We start from the raw sequence: 23,142 nt of genomic DNA, 5'->3' as shown, positions 1-23,142 counted from the left end.
ATTTCACTTCCAGCAAATAAGGAGATATTTATGTCTTACGCTTAAGGCACAGGAAGTATATTTTAGATCTGCAAAATAAAGAAGCATTATGAGATAAATAGAGGAAAAAAGGGCCAAAAGGGAAAGTTATGAAATACTGAAATATTCAAGTGTGTCATTTCTATACACAATATATCATTTACAATGACAAGAGTGCAGTACAAAATTACTTGCCGTATGAGGAAACAGGAAAATGTAACTGATTATCTTTTCAAAAGACAATTAGCAAAGTTCTACCTTGAGACTGTTTCCACTGTTTCCCCATCTATTTCCCATGAAGTGATGGGACCAGATGCCATGATCTTCGTCTTCTGAATGTTGAGCTTTAAGCCAACTTTTTCACTCTCCACTTTCACTTTCATCAAGAGGCTTTTTGGTTCCTCTTCACTTTCTGCCATAAGGGTGGTGTCATCTGAGGTTATTGATATTTCTCTGGCAATCTTGATTCCAGCTTGTGCTTCTTCCAGCCCAGCGCTTCTCATAATGTACTCTGCATAGACGTTAAATAAGCAGGGTGACAATATACAGCCTTGACGTACTCCTTTTCCTATCTGGAACCAGTCTGTTGTTTCATGTCCAGTTCTAACTGTTGCTTCCTGACCTGCATATAGGTTTCTCAATAGGCAAGTCAGGTGGTCTGGTATTCCCATCTCTTTCAGAATTTTCCACAGTTTATTGTGATCCACACAGTCAAAGGCTTTGGCATAGTCAATAAAGCAGAAATAGATGTTTTTCTGGAACTCTTTTGCTTTTTTTTTGGGGGGGGGGCTCCAAAATCACTGCAGATGGTGACTGCAGCCATGAAATTAAAAGATGCTTACTCCTTGGAAGAAAAGTTATGACCAACCTAGATAGCATACTGAAAAGCAGAGACATTACTTTGCCAACAAAGGTCCGTCTAGTCAAGGCTATGGTTTTTCCAGTGGTCATGTATGGATGTGAGAGTTGGACTGTGAAGAAAGCCGAGTGCTGAAGAATTGATGCTTTTGAACTGTGGTGTTGGAGAAGACTCTTGAGAGTCCCTTGGACAGCAAGAAGATCCAACCAGTCCATTCTGAAGGAGATCAGCCCTGGGATTTCTTTGGAAGGAATTATGCTAAGGCTGAAACTCCAGTACTTTGGCCACCTCATGAGAAGAGTTGACTCATTGGAAAAGACTCTTATGCTGGGAGGGATTGGGGGCAGGAGGAGAAGGGGACAACAGAGGATGAGATGGCTGGATGGCATCACCGACTTGATGGACATGAGTTTGAGTGAACTCCGGGAGTTGGTGATGGATGGGGAGGCCCGACGTGCTGCAATTCATGGGGTCGCAAAGAGTCAGACACGACTGAGCGACTGAAGTGAACTGAACTGACCTTGAGACTGACTGACATATTTGAGCAAACAAGAAATTTAAAACAATTCTTTTAACTATGATCAATGATATGAAAATAAGTGTTGTTCATAATAAGTAAAAGGAAGGACTCTCAGCAGAGAAACTGAAAGAAAAAGATCAAACAAAAATTTCCAGAAAAATACAATACCTAAATTAAAAAAAAGAAAATCACAGATTGGAGTTGACAGAGTCAGTGACCTTGAAGGATAAATACTAAAAATTATCTAATCTGAAGAACAATGAAAACATAAAAGAAAAATAAACAGAGCCTCAGGTGCATATGGCAAATTTTTTAAATTTATATTTTAATATTTAATATCCATATTAATTAATATTTAATATTTACATTTAGCTGGTATCTCAGAAAGAGAGAATATGGGGCAAAAGTACCTGAATAAATGGCACCCAAAATGCTTTCAAATTGGTGAAAATAATAAGCATACAAATATAGGAATCTGAATGATATGCATGGAGTACAAATTCATATCCTATCTAAGCACAGTATAGTCAAACTATCTTAAACCCTAAAGAGAAAAAACCCTGAAAGCAACAAGAAAAAAAATAGGCATTAAATACAGTGGAATAGTGATTAGCTAACAAGTGACTTCCCATCTAAAATTATGAATGCCAGAAAATATTCAAATGCATATTCAAAGTCCTGAAAAGAAAACAAAATAAAAAAACAAAAATAAAAACTAAGAATTTTATATTAAGCATAGCTATTCCTCAAAATAAATGCAAAGGAAAGATATTTTAGATTTTTAAATGAGAGAATTTGTCCTGAGGAAAAATACAATATAAGAAGTAGTAGAGAAACTTTTCCAATCTAATGGAAAACAATACCAGAGGTAAATCTGGACTTCTAGGAAGCAAGGGAGAACACCAGAAATGGTAAGTTTCCTGATAAACATAGAATAATATATTCTTTCTTAATTTCTGTGTAATACATATAACTGTTTAAAGAAAAATTTATAACATTGTTTTTTGAATTGTATAATGTATGGACATGTAACACAGATGACAACTATGCATAAAAGATGGAAAGGGAAGAAATAAACTTATGTGGTTATAAGGTTTATATATTTTATGTGGACTAAAACATTACTAATCTACCTAGTCTTATTAAAAGCTATAGATATATTATACTCTCTAGAGCAACTACTAAAATATTAAAATAACTCAAATACCATAATAACTCATTTTTAAGACAGCCACTATGGAGAACAATGTGGAGATTCCTTAAAAAACTGTAAATAGAACTGCCTTATGACCCAGCAATCCCACTGCTGGGCATACACACTGAGGAAACCAGAATTGAAAGAGACATGTGTACCCCGGTGTTCATCACAGCACTGTTTATAATAGCCAGGACATGGAAGCAACCTAGATGTCCATCAGCAGATGAATGGATAAGAAAGCTGTGGTACATATACACAATGGAGTACTACTCAGCCATTAAAAATAATACATTTGCATCAGTTCTAATGAGGTGGATGAAACTGGAGCCTATTATACAGAGTGAAGTAAGCCAGAAAGAAAAACACCAATACAGTATACTAATGCATATATATGGAATTTAGAAAGATGGTAATGATAACTCTGTATGTGAGACAGCAAAAGAGACACAGATGTATAGAACAGTCTTTTGGACTCTGTGGGAGAGGAAGAGGGTGGAATGATTTGGGAGAATGCAATTGAAACATGTATAATATCATATAAGAAATGAGTCGCCAGTCCAGGTTCAATGCAGGATACAGGATGCTTGGGGCTGGTGCACTGAGATGACCCAGAGGGATGATGCGGGGAGGGAGGTGGGAGGGCGGTTCAGGATGGGGAGCACATGTACACCCGTGGCAGATTCATGCTGATGTATGGCAAAACCAATACAATATTGTAAAGTAATTAGCCTCCAATTAAAATAAATAGATTTAAATTAAAAAAAAAATGAAGACAGGGACTACTGCCCCAATCAAATCCAAGGAAGTAAACAAGTTTAATTCCAGTAGAATAATCATCAGCATTGTACTTTCTTTTTAATTGAAGTGTAATTCACCTATAATTATATTATATTAATATTATATTAGTTTCAGGTGTACAACACAATGATTCATTATTTTTATATATTACAAAATAATAACCACAATAATCTAGTTACCATCTGTCATCATACTGATTCTAGTTGCTGACTGCAGGGTAGAAGGGGTCCCAGGACTGGTGTGACCCTGCTGGTGACTAGATAGGCCCCCAGCTCTAATAGGCTAAAGAGAGAATTCCAAAACAGTGCCTGTCGGCACAGTGTCCTTGTGGTAGAACAAACTCCCTAAAGTGTTAGATTTACCAGCATCTATGTCCCCAGGGTGTGTCTCCAGGGGGCTCTCCAAGATCAGCAAGTGGGTTTGACCAGGATTCTTTCAAATGATTTCCCCCACCCTGGGTCTCAGAGCATGTGAGATAGCGTGCATGCCTTTTGAGAGTGGAATTTCTGTCTCCTACAGCCCTCTGGCTCTCCTATCGGTAAGCCCTTTTGACCTTCAAAGCCATTCTGGGGGCTTATCTTCTCAGTGCATGACCTGGAGCTGGGGAGCCCAAGGTGGGGCTCAGACTCCTTCCTTGGCAAGGGCCTCTGTTATGTAATTGTGCTTATCCTCCCATCTGTGGGTCACCGACCCAGGAGTGTCAGTCTTGACTATACACAGCCTGTCCCTACCACGCTTCTTGTTGCAGTGTCTTCTTTGTATCTTGTGAATATTTTTTCTGCTAGTCCTCAGGTCGATTTCATAGATAGATGCTTTATAAAGAGCTGTAATTTTGGTGAACCCCATGGGAGAAGGAAATGGCAACCCACTCCAGTACTCTTGCCTGGAGAATTCTGTGGACGGAGGAGCTTGGCGGGCTGCTGTCCATGGGGTTGCACAGAGTCGGACACGACTGAAGCGACTTAGCATGCATGCATGCATGGGAAGAGATGAACTCAGGATCTTCTTATTCCACCACCTTGGCCACCGAGAATTAGCATTATAATTCTTAATGAAACTTTTTATTGCATTGTTTCTTTCCAATCTATTCAGTGAGTGTTACAATTGCGTGGTATGACAGAAGTTATAATAGTTTAAAGGAAAATGTAAAGCACTGGTTTACTCACAACAATAATTAGGTTCCTAATTCCAATTGTATTGGGAAGAGAATTTCCTATTACTAGTTCATGCATTTAAAGGCAAATATTTATCATGGGACTGTTGTAGAGGGAGGGGGAGTAAATGGAATCTGGTAAGTTGGGTAAGTCAAAGATGGAAGCAGTCAATGAAGTATTATAAAAGAGTTACAAACAACAGAGTAGATATACACATAGTAACATGAAGGTATCTTCTTTTTTTTTTTAATTTTATTTTATTTTTAAACTTTACATAATTGTATTAGTTTTGCCAAATATCAAAATGAATCCGCCACAGGTATACATGTGTTCCCCATCCTGAACCCTCCTCCCTCCTCCCTCCCTATTCCATCCCTCTGGGTCGTCCCCGTGCACTAGCCCCAAGCATCCAGTATCGTGCATCGAACCTGGACTGGCAACTCGTTTCATACATGATATTTTACATGTTTCAATGCCATTCTCCCAAATCTTCCCACCCTCTCCCTCTCCAACAGAGTCCATAAGACTGTTCTATACATCAGTGTCTCTTTTGCTGTCTCGTACACACGGTTATTATTACCATCATTCTAAATTCCATATATATGCGTTAGTATACTGTATTGGTGTTTTTCCTTCTGGCTTACTTCACTCTGTATAATAGGCTCCAGTTTCATCCACCTCATTAGAACTGATTCAAATGTATTCTTTTTAATGGCTGAGTAATACTCCATTGTGTATATGTACCATAGCTTTCTTATCTTATCCATCTTCTAAACATAACTGAGTAAACAAAAACCAAGCAAAGATCAGATTGAAATCTCTAAAACCATACATTTTAGGTAAATTAAAAATGCATGCTCTCTCAACAACCCTGCACATCTCCAGGAACACATACAAAATAATTCTTAGACACATTTTAGAATGATTGTTTCTGGAGAAAGGAACAGAAAGAAAAGAGAGTGCAGAAGAGGATAAGAAATGATAGATAATAGGTGGGTGGATGGATGAATGGATAGAAGGAAGGAAAGATAGATTGACTGATAGATTAAAAGTAATGGGAGTAACTATTCATTGAGCAATAATGATGATGTGTAATAAAATGAAGAGAATGAATAACTCCACCTTTGTACCTAACTAAGGTCCATCTGATGGAGAAGGCAATGGCACCCCACTCCAGTACTCTTGCCTGGAAAATCCCATGGATGGAGGAGCCTGGTAGGCTGCAGTCTATGGGGTCACTAAGAGTCGGGCACGACTGAGCGACTTCACTTTCACTTTTTACTTTCATGCATTGGAGAAGGAAATGGCACCCCACTCCAGTACTCTTGCCTGGAGAATCCCAGGGACAGAGCAGCCTGGTGGGCTGCCGTCTCTGGGGTCACACAGAGTTGGACACAACTGAAGCGAGACAACAGCAGCAAGGTCCATCTGAAAGAGGAAAGAAAAAGGAAAAGAAACTGGGTTTTCTGAATGTCACTTTTGTTTTTTTCTCTCTCCTTTATTTTTCTGCTTGGGACAGTTATGATTCAGTTTCACACCTGTTTTATAACTTAAACTGATGGACCGGTTTTATGAAAGACCCATCAAACTACTGTTAAAGTAATTCTTAGCAATTAAAATTAAAAGTATTAGGCACAACATTTGCAGTGACCACTGTAGATATAAAGTCAGATTTTTAACATCTATATACTCTTAAAAACAAATGAAAACTAATTTGGTTTGTTTTGATGTGTACCACTGTCTAATGTGTACCACTGTCTAATTTCTTTGGAAGGAATGATGCTAAAGCTGAAACTCCAGTACTTTGGCCACCTGATGCGAAGAGTTGACTCATTGGAAAAGACTCTGATGCTGGGAGGGATTGGGGGCAGGAGGAGAAGGGGACGACAGAGGATGAGATGGCTGGATGGCATCACTGACTCGATGGACGTGAGTCTGAGTGAACTTCGGGAGTTGGTGATGGACAGGGAGGCCTGGCATGCTGCGATTCATGGGGTCGCAAAGAGTCGGACACGACTGAGCGACTGAACTGAACTGTCTAATGATCTAAGCCAGAGGTTGACAAACTATAGCTTGCATACCAACTCCAACAGAAAAAGCTGTTTTTGTACTGCTCATTGAGCTAAGAATATCATTTACATTTTAAAATCGATTTGTAAGTACCTACATAGCATCCTTCATACTGACTCTTGGCTAGCAGAGCCTAATATATTTACAATCACAATCTTTAAGAAAATGTTTGCCAACCCCCTATCTAGACCAGAATGACAAAAAATAACATTTCTGATATTCTTTCCATTTTATGGCTTGTATCTCAGGTTATAAGACAATGTTACAGAAACAGTTTGGGAAAATAAAGGAGAAATCATTGTTTGCCAATCCCTGAAGTAGAATATGGGAAAATGTACTGCTAGTTGTAAAAAAATATATTAATTATAGGTAGATATCTAAGATCCTTTGGAGAATAATTTATGAAATAAACACAGCATCAGCACAAGAATATAATGATTATCATAGATTATGTTTTCCAAGGTGAGTATGACAGAATTTTCCATTCCACAGTTTTCTTTTAATGACCTGTTGATATCCCTCTCATTGATAGATGGGCATTTGGGTATGCTGGTGACCATGAAGGCAGTGAGGCTACAGACTCAGTAAGCCAGAAATGGATTGACAGTATAATTCAAAATTCCTCTTTTGTGTTCAATGATTTATGCATAAGTCTATTTCTTAAGAATCACAAACAATGTGGTCCAAAGAATAAGCATATTTTTTCATCCTGAATGCTGGAGTTTGGTCTGACATAACCATTTCTAAAAAATAAGGCTTAAGATGTACACTTGTAATTTGTGCTTGTAATGAAAGTAAAACAGTTTGATTGTCATTTTTTGTGACCTGTGCTAAAATGTGTCAGCCAAAATGAAGAATATATATAAATTCTTTCATAACATTATAAAAATATTTTTGATTTGTATTTGGGATGATGAAATTTCCTATGCTTGGAATGACAGTGATGTAAACTTCAAGAAAAGACTTTGGAGTTTGTTTTTTGGGTTTTTTTTTTGATGAGGACAAACATGACATTTTCACAAAGCCTTTGGTCTTAACCTTAGAAATCTGGCTGCTTAGGATAAAGGCAGAGAAAATGAGCAAAAAAGCTCTAAAGGTGGGCTGCTATTATTAAATGCAAATATATTCATAAAGGAATTGGCCAAACAGGAAGGTATATTCCACTTTTAATGAATTTTTTAAACACACAAATATTCTGCAGGTATGCGTTTATAATTTAATTAACCTTTAAAGGAAGCAGTGGTTATCACTGGATATGGGCCTGGGGTGATTAGATGTTATCTAGATCTAAATTTTCATCTTTTATTTTGCATACATGTTATATAAAATTTTAAATCCATCAAAAGCTACCTTATTTCTCCTTTCATATCTTTGATTTTTCTGCAGAGTCACTGAAAGCTCCAAAAGCACCATGTTTATGGTTTTGAGTTGTGTTGCTAGAAATGCTTCCATATGATGAAAATGCTACATGTACTTTTAAAGACACATTTTTCTAAAAACTTTAAAACACTGGTGAGGAATTAAAATACATTTTTCATGTAATATATTTTTGTGGTACACAGTCAGACGATGACAATTATCTGAGTAATTCAGAACAGACATGCACAAGCATCAATGGCTCACCCCCTAAATACAGTGAATAAAAGTGTCTTACTGAATTTTTAATGTTAAAATAGTCAAATAACATTGATAAAATCTACCCTATGGGTGTATACTATAGGATGTTGATCAGAGCACTAAAAAAGCTGGTGAGTGAGTGAGTGAGTTCAGTCACTCAGTCGTGTCCGACTCCTTGCGACCCTATGGACTGCAGCACGCCAGGCCTCCCTGTTCCTCACCAACTCCTGGAGCTTACTCAAACTCAGTCCATTGAGTTGGTGATGCTATCCAACCATCTCATCCTCTGTCATCCCCTTCTCCTCCTGCCTTCAATCTTTCCTAGCATCAGGGTCTTTCCCAACGAGTCATTCTTCACATCAGGTGGCCAAAGTATTGGAGTTTCAGCTTCAGCAACAGTCCTTCCAATGAATATTCAGGACTGATTTCCTTTAGGATGGACTGGTTGGATTTCCTTGCTGTCCAAGGGACTCTCAAGAGTCTTCTCCAACACCACAGTTCAAAAGTATCAATTCTTTGGCACTCAGCTTTCTTTATAGTCCAACTCTCACATCCATACATGACTACTGGGAAAACCACAGCTTTGACTAAATGGACCTTTGTTGGCAAAGTAATGTCTCTGCTTTTTAATATGCTGTCTAGGTTGGTCATAAAACTCAACATTCAGAAAACTAAGATCATGGCATCTGGTCCCATCACTTCATGGCAAATAGATGGGGAAACAATGGAAAGTGACAGACTTTATTTTGGGGGGCTCTAAAATCACTGCAGATGGTGACTGCAGCCATGAAATTAAAAGACTCTTGTTCCTTGGAAGAAAAAAAGGTGGTTTCACTCTTTTAATCATCATTGGGTAATCAAGGTATTTGAAAAGTCAAAATTATTAATGATTTCACTAACAGTTGCTTAGAAGCTACAAAGCCCACCAAGCAATTTGATTGGCTGTTTTAACTATTTAACTTGCTCATGTGTAAAGTAAACAAAAATTTTAAAGTTTCTTCACAAAAATAAGATACAGGTCTGGACAAGCACATGCAACAAATTCAATCGGCCCTCCATAGCTGGGGATGCAGAATCTGCAGATTTGCAGGGCCAATTCTCTTTCCATGCCATTTTACACAGGGATGTGACCGCCTGTGGATCTTGTATCCACTGGGGTCCTAAAACCAGTACCCCCTGCATGATGAAGGACTGTACTTCTTGAGATGGCTTGAAAAAAAAATAACAAGAGCAAACTGTCTGGATATTTGAGATTAAAGTTCTCTTTAGATGGGCCCATATGAACCTTATTTAATTTTTTAAACTTCACTTATGCACACAAGTGTTTGGAAGATGTAGTTATTTCATAGAATTATCTTCAAAAAAATGTTCTTAAATGACAAAATACATGTTTCTATACGCTTAATGGGACCTAGAATGAGAACACTTCATATAAACCAAACTTGAAAACATTTTCACAATTTCATAGCTGTTGCCCACATATGCATCCATGATTTTCTATTTATCCAAATGAACATGATCCCTTTTGTCAGGTACAGCTGAAAGTAAAGTCGAGCTGTTATTCTGCAGTTACTAAAAGAAACTCATAGCTTATACTCATTTTCTGTCTTTCTCTATGAAGTGAAACCCCCTTTCTGGAAGAAATATCCTATTTTTCTTCTACTAAGTTAATTTATAAGATATGAGTACAAAATGGCCAGTGAAAAAGAGGACATTCAAATGCCACATCACCTATAATGGTAATAATAATATTGCTTCTGTCAAGTGGCTGACAGATAACCTTCTATTTTTTTTAATCTACAAGAATTCTCTGACTTTCATTGTACTAATGATGTAGAGTTGTCAAATGAAAAAGTTAAATGAAGGTTTTGTGACATATGCAAGACTTGCATTAATAAAAGAATAAGAGACCAAAATGGCAGATAAACCAGACCAATTTGAAGAAGAAATAAAATCACTAGCTTTTCATCCCTTATCTACATAACTCATTAAGACATATTCAAACATGGATTGTTTTATAATATAATTTAGAATCATTCTCAAATTCTCCTTGGCAGTGGTAACATTTCCTTAGTGACTCCAAAGGGTTTACAACATGCTCTCTCTCTCTCCTCTCTCTTTGGGAACCCAGTTACCTTGGCATTTTCTCTTGAAGTAATGTGTTCTTAATTTGCCTTCAATGTCATATCTATATCTCCTCAGCAAGACTCACCATCAGCTGCATAAGAAGCTCAGTGGGTATAGGTATGATTATAGAAGGAAAAAAATATTAATGGTATGACAAAAAAATAGGGTTCCTGTGCCAGTTCTGTTAATAACTACATATGGTCAATACATTTTCTTCACCTGCAAAATGAGATATTTGGTTAGATGAACTCTATGGGTCCTCTGATCTCAAATACGATGATTTGGACAAATTACAGATTGTTCGGAAGTTGTCCTTCAGGATGATTAGTCTTCCTGATGGATAAACAGATTGAAATTGAAATGGACATAATCAGGAGAAAATGGAAGAGAAGCTATTATAAATATTCAGGTCAAGATAACCTAGAGAGAGGAGAAAAGAAAATGCTATGGATGTCAGAGAGGAAGAATTGCAACATACCAACTGGTTGAGTGTGAGTCAAGAGAGACAGGAAAGAGAAAGAAAAGGAAAGAGACACAACCCTGAGATGTTAAGTGTAGGTGACTGAGAAGAGAGTCATTTAAAAGATGGGTAGTTAAAGATTTTCTTTTAATAATTCAGCATATCTTGATTGAAGACATATAAGTTGAAATGTCTAACAAGTAGATGGCAACTCAGAAGAGAGTCAGGAAAAGAAAAATAGAGTTTGGATCATCTTCATGGATATGACAGGTAAAGCCATGACACTGAATATGTCAGCCAATGGGGAGAATGCCAGTGGCAGGATTGAGTGCCAAGTAAAGGTTTGACATTGCAAAGGACTCAGGTTATTTAGATTCAGAATTATTTAGACTCAGCAGTTTAAAAATCACAGGTGACTAGTAAGGAAAAACAAAACAAAATAAAAAACCCTCAACTACTTATATATTCTGTCCTGCATTCTAACTTTTAGAAAACTGTAACATTTTCATTATGGCCAAGTATAATGTCATTTATTATATATGCTTCACAGCTGTTTGAAATACATACACACATATCAACTCCTGCTCTTAAATCTTTATTCATTTCCCTCACACTTTCTTAGTATATGCTTTTATTTATTTTTTATTTATTTATTTTAATTGGAGGCTAATTACTTTACAATATTGTAGTGGTTTTTGCCATACCTTTACATGAATCAGCCATGGGTATAGATCCTGCCATTAAATGCATAAAGACAGTTGATAACTTTGTCTCCATTGTAGACTGTACTCAAAACATCTCAAAGTATGCCCCTTTGCTGTAACATGTTTTGCCTTACATTTAACCTTGCCTGTTAGTAAGTTTATTTTCCAGCAATTTTATTTTCATTTATTTTTATTTTTGTGGATCAAACAGAACTTTAATATAAAGAAGTGTCAAGCTATGATAAAAATATAAGAAGCTTGAGATTGACAAATACACATTGCTATATTTAAAATAACCAACAAGAACCTACTGTATAGCACTGGGAATGCTGTCCAGCAATTTTAAATAATTTGCTTGCTGTGGCTTTTTTGTACTTACATTTTAACTTTTCTTAGCCATTTCATTTTAGATCTTAATGTTAGGTTTCTCAACATTGGAGCTACTGACATGTTGGATGGCATACTGATTTGATTTGGGGGCTTTGTGGTGTGTTGTGGGATATTTAGTAGCATCTCTGGCCTCCATCCAGTAGATGCCAGGAGCACTGCCATCTTCAGTTACAACCATCAGAAATGTCCAAACACAGGTGAATGTCCTCTAGAGGGAGGGGCCAAAGTCAACCCCTAAATTCATGCTCTTTTTTCCTTTAATATGTAAATGTATCCCATAAGGTATTCTGTTTGATTCTATTCTGATCTCTAATTTTACAGGGTTTTGGCTTATTTTTCTATCTTTTGTCAAATGGAAAATATATTTTGTGTGTGCCAGTGTGTTTGTGTGTGTGTGTGTGTGTGATGGTTCCTTTTTTTCTGAGAAACTAAAAGGTTTATAATCTGTTCTCCGTTTTCCAGTGATTGTGATGATAACTTTACATCATTCGTTGACATGTTTTCTTTTTCAAAAATCAGCTTAACTGTATCTATTGATTCCCTGCTCTGAACCATGAAAAGAGTAACATGTTCATACCTCCTTTCACCTTTGACAGACGTGCAATTTTGCTAGCTTTTTAAATAAAGTTTGTTTCGTTGCTCATTTTATTAGAATTAGGGAGAGATTTGTTGCCCTGACTTCCCAAGCACTCTGACTACTCTTGATGGTTTCAGCCCCTCCTCTGAACCCCCACTGTCTCACCACAATGGAACAATTAAAGAAATGAAATACATCAGACCAGGGAGCCTCAAGGACCCAGGTCTATTGCTATAGCTTCCTGTTCTGTTTGGTGGTACCCAGACTAATTATAAAATTTTAAATTATCCCTGGAAAAGACATGGCTCAGAGTCCCATTTCCTATTACACAATCTCTCTCTTTCCCTCTCTCTCTCACTGGAAGTAGGCATGCTTCAAATCCACTTGCCAATAGACAAGGAATACATGCACACGATATCTGGTGAAGAATGGTTTACAAGGTAATTATCTGCCCCACATAACATTAGCATACAGCCAAATATGTGATGCTTTTACTGGAAAAAAATTTAATCTTAAGAAGAGACTCTGTGAAGTCTCTACCCACATCACCCTTGGATCTGGCATTGTTTTTATATCAGGCATTAAAACTTGTCCAAAAGTATGTGCTGTGCTGTGCTTAGGCATTCAGTCGTGTCCAACTCTTTGCAACCCCATGGACTATAGCCCGCCAGACACCTCTGTCCATGGAGATTCTCCAGGTAAGAATACCGGAGTGGTTTGCCATACCTTCTCCAGGGGACCTCGCCAACCCAGGGATCAAACCTAGGTCTCCAGCATTGCAGGAGAATTCTTTACCAGCTGAACTACCAAGGAAATCCAAAAGTATAGATGCTTCAAAACAAACGTGATAAGAAACTCATAGAATAAGTAACACAAAGAACTCAGGGATCCAGATCAGAAGATATGAATATTCTGTCAGTGAGGGAAAAAAAAGGAATTACAGAGGAAATTTTCAAATGTTACTACTACTGCTTTCTTATTGAAGGAGCAAATGCCATCAAGACACTGCTGAGATTAAGAACTTGAGTTCTAGAGTTATTTAGGGAAGGTAATGATTTGCAAAGCCCTAACAAAGACCAACCTAGATAGCACATTCAAAAGCACAGACATTACTTTGCCAACAAAGGCCCGTCTAGTCAAGGCTGTGGTTTTTCCAATGGTCATGTATGGATGCGAGAATTGGACTGTGAAGAAAGCTGAGCGCCGAAGAATTGATGCTTCTGAACTGTGGTGTTGGAGAAGACTCTTGAGAGTCCCTTGGACTGCAAGGAGATCCAACCAGTCTATTCTAAAGGAGATCAGTCCTGGGTGTTCTTTGGAAGGAATGATGCTAAAGCTGAAAGTCCGGTACTTTGGCCACCTCATGCAAAGAGTTGACTCATTGGAAAAGACTCTGATGCTGGGAGGGATTGGGGGCAGGAGGAGAAGGGGATGACAGAGGATGAGATGGCTGGATGGCATCACTGACTCGATGGACATGAGTCTGGGTGAACTCCGGGAGTTGGTGATGGACAGGGAGGCCTGGCATGCTGCAATTCATGGGGTCGCAAAGAGTCGGACATGACTGAGCAACTGAACTGAACTGAACTGATCTGAACAAAGAGTTAAGCAATGTATGTCTTAACAAAAAAGAAGGTAATGTAAATAGCAGGATGTAATCAAATAATTACTTCTGTTTATTCTGAAAACAGTGTAATTCAAGAAAGTCCCATCATGTCCATCTTTTCTCCAGTGTACCCTTTATATTTTCTGATATTTCAAATCAGAAACAACACAGGGAACTCTACTCAATACTCTGCAATGCTATATAGGAAAAGAATCTAAAAAAAGACTGGATATCTGTTTATGGATAACTGATTCACTTTGCTGCACCCCTGAAACACAACATTGTAAATCAACAATAACAAAAAATGTAAAAAAGGCAAAAAAAAGAACAAACTCAAACAACACATATCTGATTTTTCTTTAAGTTAAGAACTGGATTTACTTAGAGAGAAACACAATGCACACAGTGGGCCATCTCAGAAGGTGAGAGGCTCCAATATACGGACTGGTTAGTTTTTATGGTCTGGGTAATTTCATAGGATACAGAGTGGGAGGATTATTCTAACTATTTGGGAGAAGGGACAGACTTCCAGGAACCGGGCCACTGCCCACTTCTGGCCTTCTATGGTTGGCCTCAGACCTGTCATGGTGCTGGTGGGTGGGTCACTAACTTGCTAATAAGGCACCACAATGAACAGATTCCAGATTTGATTTCCTGTCTGAGCTTTTAGTCCAAGTTTTGAAATTTATAAATCCATAAACAGTATGCCTGTAAAGTCATTTCCAAATTTAACTTTACTAAAAACCATCACTGCGCATATAAGTGAAAACATATAGAACAAATATAGCAAAACAGAAACAGATTCACAGACGCAGAGAACAAACCAAAAGTTGCCAGAGAGGAGGGGTTGGGGGAATGAGCAAAATTGGTGAAGGGGATCTGGAGGTACAAACTCCAAATATATTTCAGTATAAAGTAAATAAGTCACAAGGATGTAACACACAGCACAGGGACTATAGCAATAATATAATAATTTTGTATGGTGCATAACTTTAAAAAATCTAATCACTACATTGTATACCTGAAACTAATTTTGTAAGTCAACTATATTTAAATCAAAAAATAATAATAAAAAAATTCATTACTAATCTAAGTTGAAACATCCTTTTGATCCATTTATTCTGATGATTTAAAAATTTAATTTCTTTAGCTCTTCAATATTCCCACTATATCCAGTGGCAGACAACCTTCAAGTTATGTGAAGTATTTTAAATATTTTTACATCATTAAGGACAGGACAAAAACATTATTCCAAACTTTAAAAATGATGAACAAAAGAAAATATAAAGAATATACAAGCTCCATTCCTACTTAAATATGAAATCCAATATGATATTCCTTAGTATTAACAATTAGAGTCATTTAGGAAAAAAAAAGGCAAAACTGTCTATTGGTTTCAGGTACTAAAAATATCATGAAGCATTGAACATCATTTGATCTATTTATGCAGCTTTTGACAGAAATCAATCTTCAGGTTTAATCCTAAACCCTCAGACCAAAAATGGCAATGAATGAATTTTTTAAGTAGAAACAGACAAGTCCATTTTTACTGACCTTCTTGACTGCTCTAAAGTAAGGGCAGGTTTTGATAAAGAGAAAAATTTGCAAAACAGCACATACAAAATTTAAGGTGGAAAGGGGGTGACATATGGGAAAGAAAGATAGCCATGATTTCTTACATAAAATATGCCTTTAGGGTTATTTAGATATTGCAATATCCCTTTAATAAGAAACATGGGGCTGTGAAGCAGCAAGAATGCACACAAGAAATTTTACAGAGACACAAGTACTTTGGAGTCAAATAAATTAGTTGGCCCCCACTGAATAAACACAACTTACGCTTTTTTAGATTACTCTTTTCCTGGCTATCTACAAAAAGAGCAACACCTTTAAATTTTAAGATTAAGTTGTCAGTTCTTAGGACAGATTCTCCTATGCTTAAATTTCCAGAAGAGGAGGGACATTTGGGGCAGCATTAACTTCTTTACCACATGGAACTGTTTGCAACAACTCAGATTTTCACTGTCTGGGGGAAAAAACTGGATGCTGAGCATGAGTGAACAAAATCCTGACAAGCACATAAATCAAGTATGATACTATATTTTGAATCCCATGAAAGAAATATGAGCCTATATAGCATCATATAGTTTCATCATATAGCATTTTCCTAATTGCTTAGCTTTGAAACACTAGATTTTGAATCAAATGAATCGCTCATACTTGATTCATTTGATTCAAAATCTAGTACTGCAAAGCTAAGGCAATTAGGGAGATAGTTTTTAAGTGATGTTAGTCTTTGTTGAGATTTCTAAGTCCCCTAAGAGCATTTAGTTAGAAAGCTGCTAAAGCATAAGTGTAGCAGGAGCAACTACAGAAAAGGTGAATGCCATAGAAAGACATAATTTTTTTAAAATCACCTCACCTGTCAATTTACTCTGAGAACATGTGGTAAAATTGAAACTAAAGGTCACAGGCTGCTTTGGATGCACAGACTTAAAAATTAAAGAAAGTCATCACAACTTGGTTTATATTCACTACAGTTATTTCATTCAGGAAATCTCTAAAAGGCAAGTGGAAATTTTGAGCCATGAAAGATGAATTTTTGTCACCTTGGCCCTAGAGTGGCTTGAGGTCAGAGAATTAAAGCTATCATAAGTTAATAACAGTTTGTGCACCCCTGTTCTTGAGGAAAGTGGACATGACTGTCTAGAATTTTGTTCTACTGCTTTATAAACCAGGGTGTGTGTGTGTCTGTGTGTCTATGTGTCTGTTTGTCCTTGAAAACTATTGTCTCTTCATCAGAATAAACTCCCTAAGGTTGTTTTTCAGTCACTCAGACATGTCTGACTCTTTGCAACCCCGTGGACTGCAGCATGCCAGGCATCCCAGTCCTTCACCAGCTCCCAGAGCTTGCTCAAATTCATGTCCATCAAGTAGGTGATGCCACCCAACCACCTCGCCCTCTGTCATCCCCTTCTCCTCCTGTCTTCAATCTTTCCCAGCATCAGGGTCTTTTTTAACGAATCAGCTTTACGCACCTGGTGGCCAAAGTACTGGAGCTTCAGCTTCATCATCAGTCCTTCCAAAGAATATTCAGGACTGATTTTCTTCAGGATGGACTTGTTTGATCTTCTTGCAATCCAAGGGACTCTCAAGAGTCTTTTCAAACATCACAGTTCAGAAGCATCAATTCTTCGGCACTCAGCTTTCTTTATAGTCCAACTCTCACATCCATACATGACTACTGGAAAAACCATAGCTTTGACTAGATGGACCTTTGTCAGCCAAGTGATGTCTCTGCTTTTTAATATGCTATCTAGGTTGGTCATGGCTTTTCTTCCAAGGAGCAAGCATCTTTTAATGTCTTCATTCTCCATCTGCAGTGATTTTGGATCCTAAAATAAAGTCAGTCACTGTTTCTATTGTTTCCCTATCTATTTGCTATGAAGTGATGGGACTGGATGCCATGATCTTCATTTTTTGAATGTTGAGTTTTAAGCCAGCTTTTTCACTCTCCTCTTTCATTTTCATCAAGATGTTCTTTAGTTCCTCTGTGCTTTCTGCCATAAGGGTGGTGTCATCTGCATATCTGAGGTTATTGATATTTCTCCTGACAATCTTGATTCCAGCTGAAGCTTCATCCAGTCTGGCATTTCTCATGGTGTACTCTGTGTTTAAGTTAAATATGCAGGGTGGCAATATACAGCCTTGACATATTCCTTTCCCAATTTTGAACCAGTCTGCTGTTCCATGTCCAGTTCTAACTGTTCTTCTTGACTTGCATACAGAAGACAAGTAAGGTGGTCTGGTATTTCCTTCTCTTAAAGAATTTTACACAGTCTGTTGTGCCACACAGTCAAAGGCTTTAGCATAGTCAATGAAGCAGAAGTGGATGTTTTTCTGGAATTTTTCTTGCTTTTTCTATGATTCAACAGATGTTGGCAATTTGATATCTGGTTTCTCTGCCTTTTCTAAATCTAGTTTGAGCATCTGGGAGTTCTCAGTTCACATACTATTGAAGCCTGCTGCTGCTGCTAAGTCACTTCAGTCGTATCCGACTCTGTGCGACCCCATAGACAGCAGCCCACCAGGCTCTCCAGGCAAATACTGGAGTAGATTGCCATTTCCTTCTCCAATGCATGAAAGTGAAAAGTGAAAGTCGCTCAGTCGTCTCCGACTCTTAGCGATCCCATGGACTAGCTTAGAGAATTCTGAGCATTACTTTGCTAGCATGGGAAATGAGTGCAATTGTGCAGTAATCTGAACATTCTTTGGCACTGCCCTTCTTTGGGACTGGAATGAAAACTGACCTTTTCCAGTCCTGCAGCCTGCTGAAAACACTGCTGAGTTTTCCAAACCTGCTGGTATATTGAGTGCAGTACTTTAACAGTAACATCTTTTAGGATTCGAAATAGTTCAGTTGGAATGCCATTACCTCCACTAGCTTTGTCCATAGTGATGCTTCCTAAGCCCCATTTGACTTTACACTCCAAGATGTCTGGCTCTAGGTGAGTGATCACACCATCACGGTTATCTGGGTCATGAAGATCTTTTTTGTACAGTTCTGTGTATTCTTGCCACCTCTCCTTAATACCTTCTGCTTCTGTTAGGTCCATACCATTTCTGTCCTTTATCAAGCCCATCTTTGCATGAAATGCTCCCTTGGTATCTCTAATTTTCTTGAAGAGATTGCTAGGTTAGGGGTGACTACTTTGTGCATCATAGAAAATGGGGCAATGTATGTTAAAGGATTCATTTTCCAGCTCTCTTCACATCCCTCCTGATTCCTCTTGAAATGGTAAACCTTTCAGTATCTAACTTGACTAATTACTTCCTCTATATCCTTGACATTTAATCTCTCCAATCCGTTGTTTTTCAATCTGTAAACTGGGGATGAAAATATAACTTTACATACATGTTAAAATCTAAAGAGACAAATGAAAATGTACATTTTACTACCAAGATACATCATTTTAAAAGGACAAAACTGAATGTGTAAAAATTAAGAAAAAATGAGGGAAATGTATTAAGAGAATAACATGAATTGAAAATCTTTCTTTGTCATCATTATTCTATATTTCTTGGTATGTAGCACATAAGTTTTCAAATCTTAACCTCACCCAGCAATGCTGAAAGAGAAAAAAATACTTTGATAATACATGAAACATCTACATGAAAGATAATGTTATATCCAAGAAACTGCAGAGAAATGAAGGTAAATGTTGCAGTAAATGACTGCTCTAATTTTATAGGTCCTCTAACCCAAACTAGACTCCAGATCTCAGCTTCATTCTCTCTCATTTCCTTTTGGTCTAATTAATCAGAATCCTTCCTAGGTATTCATGTCTGGCCAGTATGTCTTCCTGAATATGAATAAGAAATAGAATACCATTCAATGTTTGAAATTATGGGGGTAATCTCAACGACGGAAATAGATGACTGAAAAAGCGAAGGGAATACCTGATTAAATATATTCATGAAAATGTCAAAACCTTATAAAGCCAACTTCTAGGGAAGAGAAAGATGTAGGATGAGATCTTCTCTGGTGAAGTGTGTTTCTCTAAATCATCGCCACCATGGACAACAAAGGTTCGTCACAGAACGGTATGTGCTAATTAGAAATTTTAGGAAATATTCTCTTAGCCAGAAGTTTCAGGATTACAGACTTTAGAAGAACTAGCTAATCACTGCTCTAGAAGTCAGCTGTATAGGACAGTGGTTCTATGTACGATAGGACAGTGGTTCTCAAATGAAGGAATGTCTTCCATAGATAATTGGTTTATGTCTGGAGACGGCTTTGGTTGTCTTAATATGGGGCTGGGGTGCTAGTGGTACCCAGTGGGCAGACAGCAGAGATGTTGCTAAACATATAATGCACAAGTCAGCCCCCAGAAAAAGTACTTATCCAGCTCAAAATGCCAGCCATGCCAAAGTTGAAAAACCTTGGTCAAAAATAAGACCAAAAGTGTCTCTTGAGTCCAATTCATCACAACGACAGAAGGTAGAAACAAACATTTTCTAGTTCCCTCGTCTCTTATATGGTGTGGCCAAGATGAGTCAATCTGATGAAACTTTTAACTCTGAAGCCATAATACAGACAGTGACAGGAGAGTTGTCTCCTACAATACTTTGTCAACTGGGTTTAGGCCAAATGACATCTTACAACTAAAAACAGGCTTGTAATAGCTAATTGCCTTTACTTTTTGGTTGACATTTGCAAGAAAAAGAAATTGCAGATAACGAATGAGAACTTGGGAGCTTCTCAGGTGACTCAGTGGTAAAGAATCCATCTGCAGTGGAGGAGACTCAGGAGACACAAGTTTGATCCCTGGATTGAGATGGTGCCCTGGGGAAGGAGATGGCAACCCACTTCAGTATTCTCGGCTGGGAAATCAAATGAACAGAGGAAACTGGTGGGCTACAGTCCAGCGGGTCATGAAAGAGTCCGACATGACTTAGTGACTAAACAACAATGATGAGAACTTACTGTATAACACACAGAACTCTAATTAATGCTATGTGGTGACCTAAATGGAAAGGAAATCCCCAAAAGAGGATTATCCATGGATGGAGTTTATCCATCCATCTATTATCTATCTACCTTTCTATATATTTACATACATATATCTGATTCACTTTGATGTACAGCAGAAACTAATACACCATTGTAAAGCAACTCCACTCCAATATACATCAATAAAAAGGAAAAAATTGCAAGACAAAGAAAGTATTAAAATAATTTTATGAAACAACAGAAACATTTCTCTTTTATCTCATCTTAGGCTGTGAAAAGCCTTTCAGATGATAAAGGTACAGATATCCCAGTTTCTCTATCTGCAGAGTACTTTTTATTTATACTTGGAGATAAAACATCAAATCAGCTATGTTACATGACTATAAAGTACCTAAAATAAACTCTTCGGAAACATGTTTTTGAATAATTGAAAGTCTGCTACATGAATCATCTTATTTTGCTGCTAAAAGCTTTGTTAGTTACATTTTATGCTGAAGAGTCTTGTACATATTTTCAGGTATTTGGGGCTAGGTATGTTTTTGCTATAAATCTTTAGTACTTGCCTACTTTTCAATTGGACAATTACATTTATTGAAGATCCCATAGGAAAAGAGTTTTCTCATAAACACATTTTAATATTTTATATTCCTTCTATTCTTTTGGAGCAGTACAAGTGATGAAAGTTATTTTAATTATTGTTTCTTCCTTTTGTAAGTGTAAATTATTGATTTGTTAGTGGTTCATATCTGCCCATCTGCTGAGGTAGTAAATTGGTGACTATGTAATCTCTGATAATTGCAAAAGACTTCAAAAGTGAATGTTTTATAAATAGACGAGAGCAAGTGGATAAAGTCAACTTTCTAGAGTCATTGTTGTCATGCAATAAAAGACACATTTTTTTTTTCTGCTAGTAACGGCAATGACCTCTGTAAGCATGGAGTCGTCACAGCTCCTGATGTGGGCCCTGTAACACACGTGAAGACTAAGAGCCCACGTGTGTGTGACGTGACATAATGAAGCGACAAGATGACAGTACTAGCACCCAGGCACGTCCATCCGCTAAGAAGGGGACCAGGGGGAGTGTCCTTTACCCTCCGTAAGTGGTTGCTTCTTCATTAATATAATTTGATGACAACACGGACGGTCAAGTCAATCTCACAGGGTCGTTACGAAACATGAATTTTAAAAATGTTTTAAAGCTTTTGGCAAAGTATCAAGGAAATGCATGGGGTTATTAAGGTGAGTTCACAGATCCAAGGAGAAGGCAATGGCACCCCACTCCAGTACTCTTGCCTGGAAAATCCCATGGACAGAGGGGCCTGGGGGGCTGCAGTCCATGGGGTCGCTAGGAGTCAGACACGACTGAGCGACTTCACTTTCACTTTTCACTTTTATGCATTGGAGAAGGAAACAGCAACCCACTCCAGTGTTCTTGCCTGGAGAATCCCAGGGACAGGGGAGCCTGGTGGGCTGCCGTCGATGGGGTCGCACAGAGTCAGACACGACTGAAGCGACTTAGCAGCAGCAGTAGCAGCAGATCCAAGCTACAGTATCCTTTTTCTCTTAGTATTCTCTTTTTATCAACAGTAGCGGTCAGTCCCTCATGTGTTTATTCTTACCCAGAGTGATGGTAAACCACACAGATCAACTGTACTTTTCTGGTCGTTTTGGTGTCTAAAATTGAAGCATTAATCAATGTAGAGTGAAAAATTTGCAAACTCCTAGACAGCCTCATTGCTGAGAATCTGCAGAGTCTCAACATTAAACTATCTTAAAAGAAGGACCTAAACACTCTGGCTCAGAATTAATTTAAGCTCCAAATGTTTGCAGAACACAGACGCACTTCTAGGAGCAATACAAAAATGCAGGGAGTAACCTAGCTCTCCACCTATATTTGTGAAAATAAATCATCCATCTAAATTTACACAGTGGAAGATGCGGCTTCTTCCCCACCCCAGCTACTCCACCACCAAATCCTGCTCAGGGCAATGGGGAGAGATGAGGCCTCCCTGGACTGGATGGCTTTTGATAACCTCGGGTGAATAGATCATCCCAGAGTGGCTCGTGCTTGTATTTAAGCAGGGTCCCGTCTGCTCCTGCTCCTGGTGGTGTCAAATCTGCTCTTGTACCAAGACGTAGTCTCCACGCCTGTCTGTCCTAGCAGGGATCACAACTGCCTGAAGCCCCTTTGAGACCTGTTTTCCCAAGCTGTCAGGCTGTCCCACAATGCCTATAGGGAAATGTTCCTCAAATTTCTAAGTCCCACAATGCCTATAGGGAAATGTTCCTCAAATTTCTAAGTACTGTACATCTTGTTTATTTCCAGAAGGAACCTTCCTATAAGTGACTGGGCTATACTATCCTTTAAAAAACAAGGCTGTATCAGCCAAACTTCAAATAATACACTTTCTAGATCAAAGAAGGTGTCAGCATACAAGATATAGAAATAAAAGAAAGGATCAGTTTTAGGGAAATCTCAAAGATTATTAAAGTGTGCAATAGCTTTTCAATTTTCTTTTTTAAATCTCCA

At 37.9% G+C, this 23,142-nt stretch overlaps 1 long non-coding RNA gene across 4 annotated transcripts in view; it reads right to left on the bottom strand.

The window, feature by feature from the left end:
* Positions 1-5,960: 5,960 nt before the first annotated feature.
* Positions 5,961-23,142, bottom strand: part of LOC102401727 — a 478,204-nt gene continuing 461,022 nt past the window's right edge. For all 4 annotated transcript variants that reach the window (XR_006639942.1, XR_006639943.1, XR_006639944.1 and 1 more), the window contains one exon: positions 5,961-5,975. This is a non-coding gene — a long non-coding RNA (uncharacterized LOC102401727). The remainder of the gene's footprint in view (positions 5,976-23,142) is intronic.

Source organism: Bubalus bubalis, chromosome 2 (genome assembly GCF_019923935.1).
Source record: "Bubalus bubalis isolate 160015118507 breed Murrah chromosome 2, NDDB_SH_1, whole genome shotgun sequence".
In the NCBI taxonomy this organism is placed as follows: domain Eukaryota; kingdom Metazoa; phylum Chordata; class Mammalia; order Artiodactyla; family Bovidae; genus Bubalus; species Bubalus bubalis.
This window is presented reverse-complemented; position numbering and strand designations above follow the sequence as displayed.